Source organism: Acanthaster planci, linkage group LG17 (genome assembly GCF_054643075.1).
Source record: "Acanthaster planci isolate LZ-2023a linkage group LG17, COTS_SCS, whole genome shotgun sequence".
Lineage (NCBI taxonomy): Eukaryota > Metazoa > Echinodermata > Asteroidea > Valvatida > Acanthasteridae > Acanthaster > Acanthaster planci.
Window position 1 is genome coordinate 11284950 of NC_141793.1, and position 17191 is coordinate 11302140.

Consider the following 17191-nt stretch of genomic DNA (forward strand, 5'->3'; position numbering starts at 1 on the left):
CTGTTTCCTTGATTGGACTCCACTTTTGTTTTCCTGAATACATTTATGTGAATGTCTATTTGAACCACAAAGAGCCCGACTAATATGTGCCTTGTTGGATCAATACGCTGCCAGATTTGCCCTCAAGTAGGTGGAAAATAATATAAAATATTGGAAATGTGTACTCAAAGACCATACATGCCGGAATAATCAGTAAATTAGTTACGGATACTGGGCGTGCTCCGCGTCAAACGCGCGTAATACTTGCGCGCCTGATGCATCGATGGCGTGCCCATGCCGTGAGCACATTGATCGCCATTATATAATGGAGATCAATGGGTGAGTACCACAGACATACAAACCTATAGGCAGATAGCTCCTATTCAAAACAATGGCGGGGTACGTAGCCGAGACGGTACCCGACTAAATCCAAAAGCGTGGGCAAATTCTATACCCAGCAAGAAATGAGACCGAGGGGTACCCCCAACATGTCCAATCCCTATACACATTCGAGACCATTGTTACTTAGCGCATCCTTCCCAAGATGTCTGAAAGGAGTTCCCCAGATTCCTGCGAGACAATGGCCAACACAAAGCAGGGGGGGGTTCTCTCCGTCTCATACCTTGCTGCATATGGCAAATTCGATACCGTGCACGATATATGGGGCCGACGGGTACCCCCCACACGTTTAATCCCAATACGCACTCTAGACCATTGTTACCCTACACATCCCCCGGAAGTCTGTAGAGAATTTCTGAGATTCCGATCAAACAATGACGTGACCAACACAAAGGAGGGGTGGGTTCTCTCCGCCCATATCTTACATCATATGGCAAATTCACCCCTCGTTGTAGGGAATTTACACACACAGTTGAAGAATTCCAGCCTTAAAATGTACTACGAAGCCATTTTCCGATTGAGAAAAAAATCCTCTGTTTGCTTAATAATCTGGGGGAGTGGCCCATGTAGATTCGAAACAGTGCGGTTGTGACATTTGAAAAGAACTTGAGAGCTAGCCGTACAGAAGAGTAAAAAAACAGGGAGCGTCTTTTTAGAGCACGTTTAAACAAATACATTCTATCTTAGTATAGTGCGTCACGCGTAATTAATTCGCACTGAACGCGCTGCCATTCATCGTTCTGCGCCCACTGCTTGCCCACGCACAGGCTTTATAAAATCACGGTTATACACACGCAAGACTGGTGGATTATGCATTAACACGTCCGTGGTTAGTACTGTGGCGGCGACACTCGCCGTCGCCCGCCGGTCGACGAACACCGAAGTACCCACCAACAGCGGGCGGGGCAATCCCACAAAATTATTTAATAAACCTCACATGCACATGAGCGGCTATGTACACACGAGGGGGGATTATGTCACGAACGGAAGACTTTAGGCCTGTCCGTTTGTTGGAAATATACCAACTCTAAAGGAATGACAATCAACGTGGCTACCAATCTACCAAGTCAGGTAAATCTCAATAAACCTCAGTACACATAGTGTCTTAGAGAGCAACAACAACAACTGCTTTATCGACCCAAGTCAACCTCACAGTACATGTATAAGCTTCAACTGTGCATCCAGGTCTGTGACTAATAAACCTCAACACAGCAATCCATTTATGCAAGTGATCATGGAACATAAGCATAAAGACTGTGTAATAACCCTCGTGTATTACCACAAGTAACCCACAGCGACAATAACCCTCACTGTGGCACCTAGTATGATCAACAGTAACAATGTCATGCAACTGCACACACTAGCCCAATAAACATAGGAGTAACCTCGTAGCGAACCCCAAGACATGCAAGCTTCGGCTTAGGTTACGGAGCTCCGAGTGAACCTCAGTGTGACCACATGCGACCAGGCCGACAGGCTTCCAGCAACCCAATCCCACGTAGTGAGAACACTGTTGCACAAGCCACACAGGCCTAAGCGTCTCACACCACTCTTGCTCAACCTACAGCCACCAAACTGACACTCAATCCCACTTATTATAAGTGATAGCTTGCTGACAAATATTCTGAGGTCTCACCGCTCGCTGCCCTCGACAGATCGCCGAACACCGCGCTGCACAACCCGCCAGCTGTGTGTGAGGCTGAATTAGCGTTTCGCTCTATCTTCACTGCGATGCTTCTACCACGACGTCTGGAGACGAACTAACTACCAAATTACTGACTACGCGCCAATGGATGCGCCGCGCGTCAGGGAACCAGACATGTATTACTAAACTTGCGTCAGTCCACAGGCTGTTTCGCCACACAGGACCCAGCTAAGCTTAGGCCGTCCCGGCCTGAACAGCTTAAATAAATCAATAAAGAAACAGTGTGGACCCTTAAGTCTTTTATACATTCTAATAAACCTCGCGGTACATCGTGGAGAGGTTTACTTATACAATTATAATTTTGGGGTCCATGAGGTTGACTTATCTAATTATAATATCCCGAATACATGAGGTTTACTGGAATTGCAAACACTCCAATTTTGCTTTTGGAATACATGAGGTAAAAGTACATAAATGTAAAACCATGTGAAAATAAATATATTTTTCTTCTCTCTTAAAAATAAAGGTTTTTTTTCCTAACATGCAAAAATATGAACGTCTTCTTTCTCTTTGGCTCAAGCAAAAGGTTACAAAACAGTTATAAAAGGAGTAATAAACAGTTATAAGCAATCAAGGTTCAATTAAGAAATTTACAAACTATTATTTAAGTGTTCATTGCCTTTCCCAATGAGGGTTTCAGCAGTAGGAGCGACGTTTTAGTTGGCTTGGTCCAGCTTGAACTGGTCAGCATCGACGGGCTTGTTGTACAGCTGGACGCTTTCCTCCCGTCGCACGACCTGGCCATCTAGAAAGACGAACTTGAAGTGTCGTTCTTCGATGAGGGCAATTTTCATCTTCTTCCTCTGTGGCTCTGTTGTCGTCTGCGTTGCCTGCTCCATGACTGGATCTTCCGCTTCAGCATCGCTGGGCACACTCAAAGAAGGCATTGATGCTGGAGACCCCGGAACAGGATCATCAAGAGTGGCGGCAAGCATCCCTCTTGGCTTACCGCTCAGGGGTGGGTGGGCAGGTACAAATTACAAAGAAACAATGAATAAACAATTCAACCGACATTTGGTTCTAACGATATCTCACTGGGAGCCTATGCTCCCGCCTAGGATACCTCCTAGGGACCTCAGCTTCCCTAACTCCAACCTGAGGCTCACTACCAGTCACCTCGGGTTCCTCCTGGCTAGTTTCCAGAATCAACATTGATTCCTCACCACCAGGTTCCTCTTTGTCACCTGCTGCGGATTGGACTTCAGCAATCTCAGGTGCATCACCCCCTGAATTTTCTGTCACTGTACCTGGCTGGTACACCCACGGCTGCGGCTTGTCTCCACAATAGGGTTTTAACCTATCTGCGTGAACAACAAAGGGTTTACTTCCCCTTTTTAACTGAATCCGGTAGGTGACCTCTGACAACTTCTTTACGACTAAGTACGGCCCCCTCCAGCGGAGCTGTAGTTTGGGCGACACGCCCCTCTTCCTGGAACGATCAAACAACCAGACAAACTGGCCCTCTTCCAGGCCCCCTCCTGAAACCTTGCGGTCGTAGTTCCGCTTCTGCCGACGGATACTCTGTTTGAGGCACTCGCTGGCCCGGCTATGAGCCTCCTGCAACCTTTGTCGCAACCCCAAAGCAAAATCAGTCTCGACAGCATCCTCAATTTCAGGACACTCTACCATCAGGTCAACTGGTAACATCACCTCCCGCCCTAACATCATCATGTTAGGCGTCTCGCCAGTAGATTCTTGCGGACTACAACGGTATGCAAAGGCTGCAAAGGGCAGGCATTCATCCCAATCCCTCTGCTTCCTCTTTGGTTCGATCAACATGGAGACAATGTTCACCAACGTTTTATTAAAACGTTCAACCATGCCGTCGGACTTCGGATTATATGCCGTCGTCCGAGTCTTCCTAATCCCAAGAAGTCGGCACATCTCTGCAAAAACTGCAGACTCGAAATTTGTCCCCTGGTCTGAGTGAAGTTCCTGGGGGACACCAAAACGACACACAAACTCAGAAACGAACTTTGCTGCAACCGTCTCCGCCTTTGCATCAGGAAGCGGGAATGCCTCCATCCACTTGGAGCAATAGTCACCCACAACAAGAACCCAGACGTTTCCACTGTCACTCCGGGGCAGTGGACCCAGCAAGTCCAGGGCCACCCTTTCAACAGGGGCACCCACCCGGTACTGCTGTAAAGGAGCAACTCTCCTTTTCGATGGCGACTTTCGCCTCTGACACAATTCACAACAGCGAAGGTGTGATCTCACGTCGGCAGTCATTCCTGGCCAGTAGTAACGCAACTTCACCTTGGCCAGTGTTTTCCTCAGCCCCAAATGACCACCAGCACTACCACCATGCAACTCATTGACCACATCCCTGCGGTACTCCTCTGGTAGTACCAACTGCCAACGAATTGACTTTCCATCGTCGGACTCCCACCTTCGACTCAATAACCGGTTGCGCACCTCCAACTGACCCCACATAGACCACAGGGTCTTGCTGGTCTTGGAAGTGTGCGAGACCTCAACCCAATCTGGCCAACCGCTTCCACTTTCCTTCAACTCGATCAGCCACTTGAAACAAGGATCTGCCATCTGGGCATTCCTTACATCCTCCTGGGATACACCAGGCTTGGCAAGAATGCCTCTCACTGCTGACCCAACGACCTCTGAGACTTCTGTTGCGGACTCTTTTGGGTCAACAGAACCCTCCCCAGCCTCAACAGTTCCAGACACCTTACCAGGGTCTCCACCACGTCCACACTGCTTGCACTGCCTACGGGACAAGCAATCAGCATTGCCATGTTTGCGACCAGGCCTATGCTGAACTGTCACATCATACTCAGACACCACTTGTAGCCACCTCGCAAGCTGGCCCTCTGGGTCTTTGAAGTTGAGCAACCACCTCAGAGCTGCATGATCCGTCCTCACTGTAATCTTACGGCCGTACAGATACTGTCTGAAGTGTTTGAGATAAACTACTACAGCCAATAATTCTCGCCTGGTCACACAGTAGTTTCTCTCAGCCTTGCTCAGCTTGCGACTGGCATAGGCCACCACTTTCTCCTCTCCATCTTGGACCTGGGATAGCACTGCCCCTATCCCATCACCACTCGCATCTGTATCCAAGACGTAGTCACCAATCGCCAACGGATAAGCCAGAATCGGGCTCGACTGCAGTCGCTGTTTCAACTCTTCAAATGCACGTTGGCATTTATCCGTCCACAGGAACTCACGTGACTTACTCGTCAGTTCATGCAACGGAGATGCAATCTCCGCGAACCCCTGAATGAACTTCCGGTAATAGGAAGCGAGCCCTATAAAGCTCCTTACTTCCTTGACACACTTTGGAACCGGCCAATCAGCCACCGCTGATACCTTCTCAGGATCGGTCGCCACCCCTTCGGCAGACACAATATGGCCGAGGTACTTCACAGACCGCTGGAACAGACTGCACTTACTGGGCTTCAATTTAAGTCCAGCTTTGCGCAGCCGCTCGAACACCACCCTGAGACGCCGTATCTCTTCTTCCACGGTCTTCCCGAAGACAATTACATCATCAAGATAGATCAAGAGAATCTCCCATTGGAGACCTGCAATCACCTTGTCCATTAGCCTCTCAAAAGTCGCCGGGGCGTTGCATAGGCCAAATGGCATACACTTCCACCTATACAACCCGTTGCGCACAACAAAGCTTGACTTCTGGCTGGCGTCCTCGTCAAGGGCAACCTGCCAATAGCCGGAGGCCAAATCGAGTGTTGAAAACCACCGAGAGCCGCCCAACTCGTCCAATGTCTCATCTATGCGAGGGACCGGGTATGCATCTTTTATGGTTCGTGCATTCAAACCCCTGTAGTCGACACACAGCCTCCTCGCCCCATCCTTCTTCCTAACCAAGACAACATTGGCAGCCCACGGGCTGTCCGATGGCTCAATCAAACCTCTGCCCTCCAGGTCTCTCACCTGCCTCATGATCTCTTCTTGGTCCCCCTTCGGGTACCGCCTCAGTCGTTCTTTGACTGGCTTTGCATCATTCGTGTTGATGCTGTGCTTCACAACATCTGTCCGACCAATATCTCGATCGTCCCGAGAAAACACATCTTGATAATCAGAAAGACATCTTTCTACCATATGATGGTCTTCCTCCCTCAGAAACTTCACACTTCTTTCGAACAAGTCCTGAAGATGCTCCGGAAGTTCCTGATCGGCCTCCCTTCCTCCAGAAGGGGTGCTCTGACCTTGGTCAATCTCCACCTGAGAGACAATTCCTATAGTGGTACCTTGCCGCACAACTCGCTTCTCCCTGTTAGGGTTAAGCACTCGCAGCGGCAGTACCTCCTGATCACTCTCAACCAACGACCTCGCAAGAATTAAACCTCGCTGTGCCAACTCACCACCACCCTCTACAGGTTCAATGAGCACTGGCCCCGGAACAACCTCACACAACCTACGAATGGCACCTGGCACTACAGCCTCATGGCCAGAGGGAATCACTTTCGTCTCAGTGACAACCACCCTCCCCACAAACGGCTCACCAGAACTAGTAGTGCACTGAATTTGCTCACCATTCAACCTCAGTTGCAGAGTCTGTAGATCCAAACTTGCACCCGTAGACAACAGGAAATTCATACCCAAAATTCCTGAATATGGCATGTCAGCAAAAATCACCTTCACAGCAGCCACAGATTTTCCAATCTGTATCTCCACCCAGGCAGCACCCACCGCTGCCAACGGGCTGCCGTCTACCTGCTCAATTTTCAAACTCTCGGTTTGCAAAGTTGGCCTCTGTTCCCTTGAAATCCTGTGATACACCGAACTACTCACAACAGTGTCTGACGACCCTGTGTCTATGAGGAACCTACACTCGGTATTCCGTATCACCCCATCGACAAACAAACCATACTTCGCCTTCTCCCCAGTCATGGGGTAGGGAACTGCTACTGGGTCTCCAATTCTACCCTTGGATTCCCTAAAGCCTTCACCCTTTGTGGGCCCTGTGAACTTCCCAGCCTGCCCGCGGGCCCGCCGGTCGGCTGGACGGCGTTTCCCTGCTTGGAACCTTGTTTCCTTCTGGGCTCCTTGCAGGCCCGCCGGAAATGACCCGTTTCACCACAATTGAAACACTTGGGTTCGCCTTTCTCCTTTTTAGAAGCCTTAGGCACTCTTTCCTGAGGAATATCGCCCTCAGTATCTCCACTACGCTTCTGTTTCGCCCACTCCGAAAACAGAGATTCAACCATGGAACAAACCCGTTTTTCAATGGCATGTCCCATTTCTTCCAGTCTCTCCTCTGAACCACGGTCGAGAGCCCTAGCAAACTTTGTAGGTTTGCGATCTTGCCTCCTCTGCTCCTCGACTTTCTCAAAATTCTCGGTTTCTACCGCTGCCCTTACAGCCTCGTCTAGACTTTTCGGGCGGGCACGGTGAATACCCTCCCGGACGGTCTGACTCTCCACTGCATCCACAAAATGATTCTTGGCAAGCCTATCCCTGGCCTCCTCCTGTATCTCAGGATAGGCCTTCGCCGCCAATTCCCTAATAGTCTGACCTAACTCACGAAGAGTCTCCTTTGGTCCCTGCCTACGGTGACGCAGATCTACCAGAAAGTTCTCTGCCTGACGACAATGACCAAACCTCCGCTCAAGTAGCTTCACCAGCTCACGGTACGTGTGCCCTTTCTCTACCGGTGCACTATCGACAATCAACCTCAGTGCACTCCCTTGCAGGCTTGCAGACAAATACTGTGCGGCCTGCTGGTCACTCCAGCCATTCACCACACGACATGATTCAAAATGCCTGAAATACTCATTCCAAACAACCTTCCCATCATACCTGTCTGGTACAATGTTCGGGCGACGGGAATTCCCAATCCCCGTGCCTTGACAGTCAACCTCGCCAACCACTCTCGGTTCCTTCTTAAGTGCCCAAGGAACCTGTCCGGTGTTACTGCAACGCTCTGTGAGGTTGTCAGTACACCTCGATGGCGGACTTGTCACAAAACTCATCAAATCGGCGTGCAGCTTACGCCTACCGCTGTCAACATCCCCTAGGAATGGGTTTGTGATTGGACTTAGTCCCAAATCACCACTTGTTGACCTGACCCCAGATTTCTCCTGAGGTGTACTGGCACTAGTGCGCGCCTTAACAGGCTTATCTAAACCCTTCCCAGGCGCATCACCAGTTGCCACACCCAGTCTCGAAGACTGACCCACCTCCAATGAGGCATATCCTGAAGTTTCATCGGGCAACCTGAACTCTATCTCCGAATCAACCTCACGTCGAGCACGACTCTTTTCAACAGGCGTGCTCGAAACCTTTCCCCTTTGGAAACTCCGCTGAAGTTCAGCTTTCAACTGTTGGACTTCCCACTGCAGCATTTGATTCTCTGACTCAAGGGACCTGACAGCCTTGACGCCCTGTAAGTCAGCCTCACCTGCAGCCCCAACACTACCCTTGAAACTGTCACTCATCGTGACGTCTCAAATTGTCACTGGTGATAAACCTCACACCAGTACTGTGCTACACCAACAGCACAACAACAAACCACAACACCTCACTGAGGGTTATTGGTAAACCTCAACAACCAGAACACAAGTTGTTGTTCCCCCCACGTCAAAAGCAGTCCTAAAGGATCCCACTTCTGACACCATTTGTGGCGGCGACACTCGCCGTCGCCCGCCGGTCGACGAACACCGAAGTACCCACCAACAGCGGGCGGGGCAATCCCACAAAATTATTTAATAAACCTCACATGCACATGAGCGGCTATGTACACACGAGGGGGGATTATGTCACGAACGGAAGACTTTAGGCCTGTCCGTTTGTTGGAAATATACCAACTCTAAAGGAATGACAATCAACGTGGCTACCAATCTACCAAGTCAGGTAAATCTCAATAAACCTCAGTACACATAGTGTCTTAGAGAGCAACAACAACAACTGCTTTATCGACCCAATTCAACCTCACAGTACATGTATAAGCTTCAACTGTGCATCCAGGTCTGTGACTAATAAACCTCAACACAGCAATCCATTTATGCAAGTGATCATGGAACATAAGCATAAAGACTGTGTAATAACCCTCGTGTATTACCACAAGTAACCCACAGCGACAATAACCCTCACTGTGGCACCTAGTATGATCAACAGTAACAATGTCATGCAACTGCACACACTAGCCCAATAAACATAGGAGTAACCTCGTAGCGAACCCCAAGACATGCAAGCTTCGGCTTAGGTTACGGAGCTCCAAGTGAACCTCAGTGTGACCACATGCGACCAGGCCGACAGGCTTCCAGCAACCCAATCCCACGTAGTGAGAACACTGTTGCACAAGCCACACAGGCCTAAGCGTCTCACACCACTCTTGCTCAACCTACAGCCACCAAACTGACACTCAATCCCACTTATTATAAGTGATAGCTTGCTGACAAATATTCTGAGGTCTCACCGCTCGCTGCCCTCGACAGATCGCCGAACACCGCGCTGCACAACCCGCCAGCTGTGTGTGAGGCTGAATTAGCGTTTCGCTCTATCTTCACTGCGATGCTTCTACCACGACGTCTGGAGACGAACTAACTACCAAATTACTGACTACGCGCCAATGGATGCGCCGCGCGTCAGGGAACCAGACATGTATTACTAAACTTGCGTCAGTCCACAGGCTGTTTCGCCACAGTACCAAGAAAAGCACGCCCTCTTTTGTTCCGCGAAGGGGATTCATGTGTTAAGTTTATAATGCTACGTGCACATAATGCTTTATTTCGATATTTGGGCCCATCTCTCGCACTGCTAACTACACGATAGTGAAACCCCCGTAGCGCTGTGTACAAATTCAGCAACGTTCCAAAATCATCCCCCCGATGGTCCCCTTTAATGCCTGAAGGCATTTTGCTGGGCTTTTTACTGAGGGGCTGTCACGGTACAGTGGCTCCAGCCATCGGAGGGGGCCACCGCAAATGACCCGTAATGGAGTACTTCAGTTATGAGCCATGAGCTGGACCAAGAGAGGGCGCAATTTTCCCAGTTACGGAGGCTCCTTTCATTTGGTCGGAACTAGCACTTAGCTGGTTCACAAACGACAATGGGATGCATGCGTTACGGTCGCGTCGCTACCAGATTGAGCACTTCCGGGCACAATGGTTCTTTTCAACCGATAAACGATACTAAGGAAGAAAGTGTTGGCCCCAAGCCCAGCGTCGTCCATGTCATTGACAAGGTTATACCCAGCAAGAAATGAGACCGAGGGGTACCCCCAACATGTCCAATCCCTATACACATTCCAGACTATTGTTACTTAACACATCCCCCCCCAAGATGTCTGAAAGGAATTCCCCAGATTCCTGCGAGACAATGACCAACACAAAGCGGGGGGGGGGTTCTCTCCGTCTCATACCTTGCTGCATATGGACAAGGTTGCCAGTAGATCCCATCGCCGTCTCGGGTTGTTTTCTGGGAAGACACCTGTTCTTTCTGGTGAATTAGATTTTGAGAATTCGCGACGCCTAGCACGCCAGCTCTTGAAGGATGAAAGCATCCCCGACGGTGAGGAAAAGAGCAAGTTAACACAGTAGCTAATCCCCCCGGACTGGTCCTGGCGCCGCACTGTACCAGCGAAGAGGAAGGACACCGAAGGAGTTGCACTTCAGAGGGTTTAATGATGGTCGCCCCCCGAGTCAGACAAATAATAGAACATTCCAAAAATGCCTGATTACTGCCTGCAACTTAGCCGGACAAACGGGGCCTGTAATATCCTGGTAATACTTGTAGTTTTGTGCTTGAAATTGTATACAAATTATCGAAGTGACCAGGAAACAGAGAGAGAAAAATTCCTGATACCGGACCTACTTTTGCCATCGTAAATAAACTTTAAATTTTTGATGCACTGTTCATTATCTATGCAAATTTTGTGATTTTATTCTCCTCCGTCCAATAGATGGATTTCACATTAGCCCCGTCTGCGCATATCCGCATCGAAACCGAGGCTCTCTGTGTTGAACTTCGTCGCGCGCGCCCACCCGCCCGCTGAGTCCACACAGTACATGCAGTATCCGGTTCGTAAGTGTGATACCACTTCAGTTTAAACCACGCCCACTGCACAAGATACACGGCCATAGCAGGTACGTCAGTTCGCGGTAAATTGTCATTGTTTTTTCCTTTGATTTCATGCGTCGAGTCATCCTGGAAGGCTCTTCCACAAAAATTTGGAGCCTGAAAAGTCTGAATTTAACATACCTTCATGTATTTTGTGTCTTAACTCCTTACTTCCAATCGTCTGATCGTATTAAGAATTGAAGCTGACACATACAGCCTCGTTTTCAAACGCGGAAGTGCGCAGATCGACACTAAAAGCATCGGATTGGGATCCCTCTATACAGCAGTGTTCAAAGACTTGGTAAGAAATTTGCTAAGACTGGCCAACAAAATGTTAACTACTACTGGAAAGCTTAGTTCATTAGAAACGAAATGCGCTGTTTCATCACCGGGAGTGATCGTGAAATCTCATAAAACACGCTTTTGTACAAATGCCATATAAAAATAATTCAAACAAAACACAAAATCTTGTAACCAACCGGTCTATTTATTCCCAAAATAACTCCAGAAGAATGAGTTCATTAAGGGCAATGACTGCACATAGATTTAGGGCACACGTACAACGTAATGCAAGGAACTGCGCAAACATTAAACTTGATGTTGTCATGACATCATACCAAGCACCAACAAAGGCACGAATATTCAATTTCCTTTACCTCAGTACGCGAAGTTTTACGGATGCAGATTACCATCGACAAATTGCGGCGGCAATCACAGCGTACAACGGGGTCACGTGGTTGTGGAACAGATGGCGCGTAGCAAGCGTTCGCTGCGCTCTGGCTATGGACATACCAGGCTATGGCCAGATGTTACTCCCTCTGTGTCCTTCCTCTGTGGTACCAGGCATACGAAGCAAGTATGGGACAGAGAGCCCCCCCCCCACCTTTGTGATGGTTATTGTTATACTGGTATCCCAGGAATTCTTTTCAGACATCCAGGGGGATGTTTTAAGTGACAATAGGCTGAAGTCGAGTGTGAATAGGGATTGGACTTGTTGGGGGTTCGAGTCCACCCGAGCACGCTTGTGGGCTTTTTCACAATCCTTCGGGGGCAAACACTGAGTATACAGTGTTGTAATACACGCTTCGGGCTGGGCAAAAAACTGTCATATTCCAAACCTTACCATCCGGTAGTCCCGTCCACAGTGGCCAGATGGTTGAGATCTGTTCTCAAAGAGGTAGGCATTGATGCTTCATGTTAAAAACCCATCAACCATGGCTGCATCCACCTCAGCAGCTGCAAATGCTGGGGTGACAGCTCAAGACATCACGAAAACGGCAGACTGGTCATCTGTGACAACCTTTACCAACAGCAGCAGTTCTGGGGTCGGAACCTTGACGACCAGCTTTGAAGTGTACAGGGTGAGTCTCTCCAGGATTGGTGGAGTATAATTTCTCAATTATGTAAAGTACTTACCTGCAATATAATTGGTGTTTATAAGACAATGGCGAGAGACACAGTCTCCCTCCCCTTTTTAAATTTTTGTCAGTGCATTTCTGCAGGCATTTTTAACCCTCTAAAGTGGGTCGCAGGTCACCGCCGCCAGTCAACATTGCTCATTAAACTTCAAAAAGAAAACCCAGCCGACAGCACTTGAGCGACAGGCACATTTTTCGGCATTCTTTAACTTTAAAAGAGGCGCCATTCTTCGAACTTTGAATACCTAATGAGTTTATCATCTTCTGTTCTTCAGTCTGGTTCCCCGAGCTCGTCGAGCGGCTGTCCGTGTGTTTCAGACCCGCGAGGGCGGCGGGACGACCGGTAGCAGGGAAATCGCCATTGTTGACGGTCCTGGGGAAGGTGGGCTTCTGCATTCTTCGCCGCTATGCCGACCAGCACGATGGAAAGGTAACAGAGTAGGGCAACCATCAACACCACCTTCACCAACCGGGTCAGTTTGTGAACCTGATGACCGCCATCTTGTCGGCATGCAGAAGTCAGTCTACAACCGAAGCAGATTGCCTCGCGCGTGTGCCCTTCCTGCGCGACGTTTGTGGTGATATGAACTACTCCAATGATTCCACTACAACACGAAAACGGTGTGTATGTTGCTGTAGGAAGCATACATGCACAAACATCGAAGTGTGACCTTTTCGGTCCAGATCTTTATCTTCAGATAAACCCCAAAAAGAATTATTTTCAACGATTTATGTTGCTCTATATGTTGGCAACACGCGGCGCGGCGTCTCCATGTGAGACTTCACTTTCACTTTTCCATGTGAAAACATTTCATAGTAATAATACAGTGCTATACTGTACGTATGGAGGCCCCTAGAAACATAGCTTTTGGAGTAAAGACCCCAGTTATACTTATTCAAATATGAAATATATCTCACAAGTAACAAAACACAGTTATCCATGTAACGAAAATTGAGTAGGAAGCACTATACAGAGCACTATACGCCTGAAGACAGAAAGACTAGCGATCTTTTTCAAGGATATGTCCTCTGAACTCCATAGCTTAGGCCCCTCATGTTTCACAGTTGCTCTAGATATTGCACGGTTCGCGCATAGGATCGATAAAGTTCATGGCTTTGCCTTGTAAAGTGATGATGGATTTCTTCATTTTTTATAAATAATGAACAATTATAGAATTAGGTAGTTTCGACACGTATGTTGTCGCACGAATGACATGTTTGACTTGAGTCACGTATGTTCCGTTCCACAACATGGTTTTGCTTATTGTTCCGGGTCGTACACTGGAACGCCAGTGAACTTATGTGATGGAAACGAGACGTGTGATGGAATTCTTCCGTTATTCAATGATGAATGCATAATCATGACGCCAGCGTTGAACTAAAGGTCATCCTGACGATCATTAGCTTAGAAAGGTTCTTCAAGCCAGATTCACCAACTTAAAAATCTGGTTCGCTGTGATTTTATTCTGTCACAGTGATTTACTGCGAAACCGAAAGTCCAGTTGATATTCGAATAGTGTAGAATTAAGTATGGTTAAAGGGGGTCGATAAAAAAATTATATTTCAAGGATCGATACTGGCTTGCAATAACGATGTTGCATAAAATGGCTCTATATCACTTACGAAACTCTTCTACTTTTGGGTTGATCATGTGTGTCATTACTGAAGTCCATTGCAAATGTACATGTGGGGTATATCTTCAGGAAAACCCCAACAGGAATTATTTTCAACGATTTACGTTGCTCTCTATGTTGGCAACAGGCGGTGCAGCGTCTCCATGTGAGACTTCACTTCACTTTCACTTTAGTTTCCATATGAAACTGCTCATAGTAATAATACAGTGCTATGCCTCTGAACAGCATAGCTTTTTAGTAGTAGAGACCCCCAATTACACGGATACATATATGTATACGAATACACCCACAGGTAAGAAAATACAGTTATCCATGTAACGAAAGTTGAGTAGGAAGTACTATATACACAGACATGTATGATCGTTGATATTGAGCTGTACCCCCGTGGAAAAAACACAAAACTTAGTTATTTACGAGATTATTATTCAACCATTTATTTTTGTACTTACGCTTGAAGACAGAAAGACTGACAATATTATTCAAGGATGTGTCCACTGAACTCCATAGCTATAGGCTCTAGATATTGTAGTTCGTGCATTTGATCGATGAAGTTCATGGCTTTGCCTTGTGAAGTGATAATGGATTTCTTCATTTTTCATGAATAATGAACAAATAGATTTAATTAATTTGTTGTTGAGTTGAAATATGGAGGACCTTAGCTGTAGAAAATAAATATTTTTAAGTTTCAATTTGCAACAATCGAAACACTGTTAAGAATCCGAATGGATTTTTTCTGTAATTTAAGGACTCGATAAGATGACTAATGCTACTGTTGCCCCAAGCAAGAATGCCATATGAAATGTATACGGTAAGATAAGAGTATCATAGAAAGTCATTAAATTTTTTTTGGGGGGGAGATTGCTTTTAATTTTGAGATAATGCCCCTATTTCTGTATGTATTTATGGAGATATAACTGAATTGTTTATTCCCGGTATAAGTGGTGATCTATGTATAGTCCTAAGAATTTAGTTGAGTCAGTTTTTGTAATACCGGTATCATCAGTGAAACCTCATCCGAAATGGGGTTACCCTTGTCTTTTTTGTGAGGATTGCGTAGTATCTTTCTCGCAGCTGGAAGGGAAATTGCTGAACTTCTAGCACCGGAAGATTCTGAGTTGTTTTCATCGGTGTCGCTGACAGGTGGAAACAGCGGACTCTGTGCGAGTTGTGCCGGTGGCGATGGATGAAGACTACACCGGTAAACCAGTTGTGGTGGGTGAAGTTGTCGGGGCAGTACCGGACAATCGCAGATTCGCCGGTGGTATCATTGCCGGCAACCACTGGGGAGGCAAACCCCATGGGCTGTATTGAGCATCATGGTGGTCTAGGTCCCGGGTTTGCAGCTATGGGCAACTGATCAGGATTGCCCCAGAAGCTGGGTTTCCAGTGCGTGGCCGGGCTGAAAATTGTTTGTGGCTGTAACCAGGCTGAAGCATAACCGGCCGGGTTTGCAGCATGCAGCTACAGGCCCGAACGGGCCCTGGGAGTTGCTGGTGCCGATTGGCGGTGCCGGTGGTGTATGCTCCGACCTGGCTTGGACAGAAACGGCAGCTTGTTTAAGTAGTGTCGGTTGGGATGCCTCGTGGATGAAGTCACTTCAGACCTTGAATGGAGCCTCCACCTGAACTTCCATCAGCCCATAACGATGCTGAGGGATGACAGTCAGCCATGGGGTTCGGGCATGACGACCCTTCACCCTTTCCTGACCGCTACGTCCTTCCCTTCGCTAATCTCTCTCGTAGCAAAAGCTAAAATATCCATAGACGATGGAGGTTCATCAGGGGACCTGGAGACCGTAGCTGGAGCCGTGGAAAGTCGTAGACGACGGGAAAACATATTTACTTCTGATCAAAGACGCCGTAAACCAACAGTAAGCACTATAAACTATACGGACGTGTATACGAATGATGTGATCAGATTGCCACACACACACATAAAAAAACCCCGAAAGACAACCCAGTACTTGAGCGAGGGGCACACATAGAAAGCCACTCTTCAACTGTGAAAAGGGCGGAGTTATTCGAACTTTGAATACCTAATGAGGACTACTCCATTAGCTTCTAAGGGCGGTCAGATTGCAATACAACGAACAAATATACAGGATGAGTCTCTCCGGAATTGGTGAAATATTACACGTGTCTAAACCAACGACACCGATGTTGTCGTTCTCTTAAAAGGATGAACGCCATCATGAACTGACGCACGCTTGGCGTTCCTGCGACTGGACAATTTGTCGGACACGTAGTACTGAAGTTCACCCTCTAAGTCAAGTAGAGGAACTGTTTCACGGAGGAATTGTGGGGTGTTATTTATCATTTGCGTAACTTTGTTCACCCAGCACTGCCTGTGTATCAATAATGGGATTGTGTAGGGCGGCGCATATGACAGGGGTAGCCATTATCCGGTCCTGTCTCCTGCGACTACGGCTTCGAATTTTGATCAAAAGAGGCAAAAAAAGACGGTGGAGAGCCGTAGCCAGTGTTCGATACTTGTGCATGCCGTAGTCTCACGTGGAGACGCCGCATCGCGCATTGCCAACATTGAGTGCAGTATATAAACTGTTGAAAATATTTCTTGTAGGGGTTTTCCTGAAGGTATACCCACATATGTATTTTCAGTGGACGTTTGTAATGACACACATGATAAAGCCAAAAGTAGAAGGGTTTTTTCAGGTGATATAGAGCCATTTTATGTAACATTGTCATAGGTAGCCAGTATATCCTTGGCATATCATAAACCCTACTTAATTCTACACTATTCGAATAACGACTGACTTTCGGTTACGCAATAAATCGCTATAACAGAATAAAATCACAGCAAACCAGATTTTTAAGTTTGTGAATCTGGCTTTTAAAACCTTTTTAAGCTAATGACCATCAGGATGACCTTTAGTTCAACACTGGCGTCACAATTATGTGTCGCATTCTTGTGAAAACCCCGGTTGCCGGAATATTATTGACTTGTTTTACAGGAAGAGAGGAAATAAACAAATTTCCACTGCTCGAAAAAGG

At 47.4% G+C, this 17191-nt stretch overlaps 1 long non-coding RNA gene across 2 annotated transcripts; it reads left to right on the forward strand.

The window, feature by feature from the left end:
- The first annotated feature begins 8547 nt into the window (after positions 1–8547).
- LOC147796356 (uncharacterized) lies at positions 8548–16885 on the forward strand. 2 transcript variants are annotated; one of them, XR_015428160.1, is made up of 3 exons: positions 8548–8920; positions 10971–12489; positions 12822–16885. It is a non-coding gene; the product is annotated as an uncharacterized LOC147796356 (long non-coding RNA). The 2 variants fall into 2 exon arrangements; XR_015428161.1 differs by lacking the exons at positions 10971–12489; positions 12822–16885 and adding an exon at positions 9505–10936.
- Positions 16886–17191: the final 306 nt, after the last annotated feature.